Source organism: Haliotis rufescens, unplaced genomic scaffold, assembly GCF_023055435.1.
Source record: "Haliotis rufescens isolate VD_foot unplaced genomic scaffold, xgHalRufe1.0.p SCAF_12, whole genome shotgun sequence".
Taxonomy (NCBI): Eukaryota; Metazoa; Mollusca; class Gastropoda; order Lepetellida; family Haliotidae; genus Haliotis; species Haliotis rufescens.
The window spans coordinates 14,935,920-14,941,992 of NW_025963802.1; the positions used below are offsets into that span (position 1 = coordinate 14,935,920).

The 6,073-nt window shown below is 44.7% G+C and overlaps 1 protein-coding gene across 1 annotated transcript in view; it reads right to left on the minus strand.

The window, feature by feature from the left end:
* LOC124146094 (matrix metallopeptidase-21-like) overlaps positions 1–769 on the minus strand; it is a 140,540-nt gene extending 139,771 nt beyond the window's left edge. The window contains exon 1 of the mRNA XM_046516177.2: positions 662–769. The gene's annotated coding sequence lies outside the window, so the exon portion shown is untranslated. The remainder of the gene's footprint in view (positions 1–661) is intronic.
* Positions 770–6,073: the final 5,304 nt, after the last annotated feature.

Consider the following 6,073-nt stretch of genomic DNA (forward strand, 5'->3'; position numbering starts at 1 on the left):
GCTGAACAATATTTCAGTTATTTTGACGGCGGTCTATAAATTATCGAGTATGGATCAGACAATCCAGTGACTGATAATGTAGGCAACGCCGTCTGGTGCGATGGCATGCCGTCAACCAAGTCACTGAACGTCACACCACACACACACACACTCCCCACACCCCACACCCCACACCCCAACCCCTCCCCCCACGATCCATTAAATCGCCTCTTACGACCAGCAGGTAGCGAGGGACCAATTCTAACCTGGAATGCCCATTGCGGTGATATGTTACATTGTAATGACTTAAAGTTTGAATATATCAATTTATTAGAATAATACTTAATAATTGTCCGTAGTATCACGGTTCGGACTAATTAGTACCACTGTATATACTGTCTGTACCGCTTTAAACTTAAGTGTATCTTGCTGTTTCAGAACAATAACCTTTTCGAGCCTTGGGTTAGTTAGCTGGGGGTATTAAAACCATGAACTGAATATAAATGTATGTGGGTAAGTCATATTTGTGTTTGTAATTAAGAATACAATTACATTGTGCCATTATTGTATTTTACTTATAACATGTATAAAATGTAATGCTCTATGTTGACATGCTCATTATATAGGTTTGACAAACAAGTATGATTGCTTTTAAAAGTCTGAATAGCATGTTACAACTCACCTTCCAGAAAAAGGGCCCTCAAATGTCGCAACATGTACTCGAACCGAACTGTCACGTTTCTTCAAAGAATGAATCTATATTTGCAGACTGCATTGACAAAAAGCCCGTTAGATTGCGCGGACGTCAAAGTAAACGACAAGCACGTGACCATCCCAGTTCTCGAGGACTGCCCATGCTGTCTCTGCATAAGTGACGGACTGGATTATAAAACTATAATATCACAACCACAAAGAAGGGATTTAGTTTCGATAAGCCCCTGAATGAAAGTCTTTATCAAGCACTAAAACCAAACCACGAGGAGAAGATAAGTTCACTGGCATGCCTTTGAAGTTACAGATCGGTAACAAGGGGCACTGAGGGATGGTTGTCTTTTGTGGCTGTCAAGGGTTTAATGGACTGGATTCATAGATATAATAATTACATCTAAGGCCTCCCTCCAGTGTGTGGGTGTTCAGGCCTACCAAAGACAATAAACTAACGTGTGCTCAAATACAGAAATGAGTCACTATGTTATTTGTCTATGCTGCATACTAAAATATCGACGAACAGATATCGGGGTAGATTTGGCACACCCCAGTGTACTCCAAAAAGAAATAAAATCATTTTATAAAATGACTTTGCACACTAACACTATTCGCTGGGTTGAGTAGGAACCGATCAGGAAGTTCAAGGAACACCCCCGGGTCCACGCAGGACGTTCAGGAACCCTGTCATATCCTCTCGTGCCAGCTCTTGTAGCAGTGTTTTTAAGGTGTCGTAGAAGTCACGCTGCGGCCGACGTAGAAGCCATGTCCTCATCCCAAACCTTGCGCTAAATATGACCGCGGCGTCGGGCCTCCTCTTCCCATTCGTGACCAACTCGTGTTATTCAAGCCAAATAGCGACTCGTGCCCCTCTCATGGCCATTTTTGCGACCGGGTTCCGTCTTAGCGCAAAGGGGCATACCTAAAACAACTGTCAACTCGTTGCGTAATGGTTCACATATATATCCCTATATATTATATATATTTCAAATGCAATTTAAAGCATATCTGGACATGCAGAATTATACAGTATGATTGAACACAATTAACCGTGTCTTGGGTACATTTTTAGATGCAAGACATATGTAAAATTAAAAATTATTTCTGAGGGATTCTTTGACCAAGAACTTGAAATCATACGCGCATTCTGATTGGTTTGTCGTATTTTCGCACATAACATTCATCGATAGGGGGACGAGTCTTCTTGAAGGTTACGGAAAGGGGCGAGTGGTGACGAATGCTCCCTTCGCTTACGTCTTCGGGCAACCAAGATGGTGCCCGCAACCGCCCCAACCACATACCGTCTGTACAGGAAATCAACAGTCAGCTGCCGGTGTGACATGTTGCTGCGATAAGCACTGTGTATTTTATGCTGCCAATGAAAAGCGCCAAAATTCTGTCCAATTTCTGTTGCGGTTTAGTCGTGTTGGCATCGTGATAAACTCATGTTAACCGTGTTCACGCCGTAGGAAGCTCGTAACGAACTCGTACTCAATACGTACGGAACTTGTTTTTATCGTGCCAACATCGGTATGATTTCGTGGTGACATCGCACTGACATAGGACTAAACTCGTGTTATATTCGCAGTAGAGCTCGTTCTACATTGTGTTGGTGTCGTGTATACTTCATTCACTTACTCGATTTTATACCAGGGCTATATTTCACATATCGTGACATATCGCGGTGAACATCGTGAAAGTGGACGCGTAGCATTAGTGTGCAAAATCTACTCGTACTTCTGCTAGTCGATATTCTAGTGTGAACAAACTACTCATATTTCTGCTAGTCGATATTTTAGTGTGCAAAAACTACTCATTTTTCTGCTTGTCGATATTTTAGTCTGCAAAATCTACTCATATTTCTGCTAGTCGATATTTTAGTCTACAAAATCTACTCATATTTCTGCTAGTCGATATTTTAGTCTACAAAATCTACTCATATTTCTGCTAGTCGATATTTTAGTGTAAACATTCTACTCATATTTCTGCAAGTCGATATTTTAGTGTGAAAAATAGACAAACAACATAGACATTTCTATGTATATGAACACATGGATTGTTATTTCTTCCATTGGTAGACCTCGTTGTTGATGTCTCATATTCGGCGGTGTTGTGGAAGTACCGCAGCGATACATCCTTTCAACACAATTCCCGTTTTTACCGCTCTTGCAGAGACTGGTATTTGCGAAAGAGGAGTCACGCAGAGATTGTCAATACTGTAGTTAATTGTATTGATGGTATTATTGTAGTTACTGCCTGTAACAAGAACTCTTCATTTTATGGAGGATTAGTTTGGTTGGTTTGTTGTTTAACGCCACACTGAGCACTATTCCAGCTATATGACGGCGGTCTGTAAATAATCGAGTCTGGACCAGACAATCCAGTGATTGATATCATAAGCATCGATCCACGCAATTGAGATCGATGACATGCTTCAACCAAGTCAGCGAGCCTGACCACCCGATCCCGTTAGTCGCCTTTTACGACAAGCATGGGTTGCTGAAGACCTATTCTACCCCGGAATCTTCATGGGTCGTTTTATGGAGGAAATACATACACATCTAGAAAAGTGTGACACGGTGTTGATGACATATCGGCTATATCACATCGTTACATTCCTCATTTAATTTAATGACGGTACTATTCATTGTTGTAATTATGTCTAGTAATCAACGGGGCCGCCTCCGTGGCCTAGTGGGCAGAGCGTCTACCCTCAGAGCGGTTGTTTGATCCCCGGGCGTGTCATACCAAAAGAGGGGCGGTCGGGTAGCCTAGTGGTTAAAGCGTTCGCTCGTCACGCCGAAGACCCGGGTTCGATTCCCGACATGGGTACAATGTGTGAAGCCCATTTCTGGTGTCCCCCGCCGTGATATTGCTGGAATATTGCTAAAAGCGGCGTAAAACCATACTCACTCACTCATACCAAAAGAAGTTGAAAGATGGTGTCTCCGCATCAGTGTGATAAAACAAGGCCTGTACCTGAGGGGGTGTTCATGATAAACTGCGGCATGGTATCTCAGTGGTATAGAACTGCAGTTAGGGATGAGGTGAAATGGGGTTTAACGTCGCGTCCAAGATTATTGCACTTATATAGCGACTTGCATATACGTGTGTGTGTTTGTGTGGCTGCTTGTACTAGTCCGGACTAAAGCCGATTTATAGTGCTAGCTCACTGAGATACCTTGCCACAGTTTAACATGAATACCCCACTCAGACACACTATACTGACTCCGAACCGACCAGTCCTTGTTTTAGCCCCTAAATGTCGAGCGCCAGACAGGGTAACAACAAGTACCATCTTTTAACGTCTTTTGGTATGACGCGGTCGGGGATCGAACCCCGGACCTTCCGCTCTCCGGGCGGACGCTCTACCATTAGACCACGGAGGCGGTCTACTGCAGTTAGAAGCGAGTAACAACACACACACACACACACGCGCGCGCGCGCACACACGCAAATGTTCATGCACACACGCACACACGCACGCACGCACGCACACGCTCACACACGCCTCAGTGGTCTTATGGTTAGAGCGTCTGCCCGAAGAGCGGAAGGTCGATGATTCGATCCCCTGGTCGTATCATACCAAAATACGTTAAAAGATGGTATTTGTTGTTACCCTGCTTGGCGCTCGGCATTAAAGGGATAATACAAGGACCCGAAGTCAGTTTACTGTGTTTGAGTGGGGTGTCCGTGCTAAACTGCGGCATGGTATGTTTAGAGGGTTAGAACTGTAAGACAGTCCGGACTTGTGCCAACACGCGCATACACGTCGCTATGTAAGTGCAATAATCTTGGACGCGTTAAACCCCATGTCACCCACTCACCTGTCTAATCAACAGGTAGAGCTTTATCATAATTAATACTGCCTCTATCAACTGGCGGTACTGTCTCGCTGCTGTAATAAATGCATTGCCAGAACTACATCAATAATATGATAGCGTCTGAATTACCTGGCGGTAATATTTCATTGTTATAACTGCCTATATCAAGGGCCGGTATTATCACGTTCTTATAAAGCTGTATCAATTTATTGTGAGAACTATGACACTGTTGTGACTGTATCAGCTGGAGGTACTATCTCGATCACTGCTGCAAATCTGCGTCAGTAAGCTGTTAACTGGTACATGTGGTTCTCCATATATAAGACACAACGTTTTCGCAACGGATATTGTCAGTGGGGTGAGGTGAGGTGAAATAGGGTTCAACGTCGCGTCCAAGATTATTGCACTTATATAGCGACGTGCATGCACGTGTGTGTGTGTGTGGCTGCTTGTACTAGACCGGACTGATGCCGATTTATAGTGCAAGCTCACTGAGATACCATGAGCCCCTTAAGGCCGAGCGCCAGACAGGGTAACAACAAGTACCATCGTTTAACGTCTTTTGGTATGACGCGGCCGGGGATCGAACTCCGGACCTTCCGCTCTCCGGGCGGACGCTCTACCACTAGACCACGGAGGCGGTCTCAGTGGGGACAACAAAGAGGAGTGAGTGAGCTGTTGGGTTTAACACCGCTTTTAACAGTATTACAGTTATATCACGGCGTTTCAGCTTAATGTGGGAGGAAAGTCCGAAGTGTCAGGTCTCAGACGTTTACCACTCCGGTGAAACCAACGAGCACGGGTATGGTGCTAACAAAAACCTAGAAACATAATCGGGGCGAACCTGGATTCGAACACACAATCATAGGTTTCTGGTGTGCCGAAGGGACGCAACTCTACACAGCGAATGGCAGCGCCTTAGACGACTGGGCCAGCCGTGCCCCAAGACAACAAAGAAAGTGTATCAGAGTTATACCATACTGATATTGCATCAAATCAGCATGACACTAAGATTCTGATAAGATCTGGGTGGTAACGGCTGGGAGTAAAGGCGCCATATTCATCAATTTATTTTATTTTTTTATTTATTATATTCGAAATACCTATTTCGATTCAGTTCAACTTGTTAGTCATTTCAAAACGTCCCAAGGACTCAATGAATGTCACTGGGGATAACTTATTAATAGTGAGTTGGATTGACGCCGCAATATTCTAGCAATATCACGGCGGGGGACACCAGGAATGAGCTGCACACATACATGTAGTACCCGGGGCTTCGGCGCGACAAGCGAACGCTTTAAACACAAGGCTAAAACACAGCCTGACTATTAAATAGGATCGGAGGGTTACAATGTATGAACTCGCTGATTGTGTCGTCGTGCCTCAATCGTTGTACATGCTGTCCCTCGATGGTTTACCGGGCCCAGGCTTGGTTGTACATGCTGTCCCTCGATGGTTTACCGGGCCCAGGCTTGGTTGTACATGTTGCCCCTCGATGGTTTACCGGGCCCAGGCTTGGTTGTACATGTTGCCCCTCGATGGTTTACCGGGCCAAGGCTTGGTTG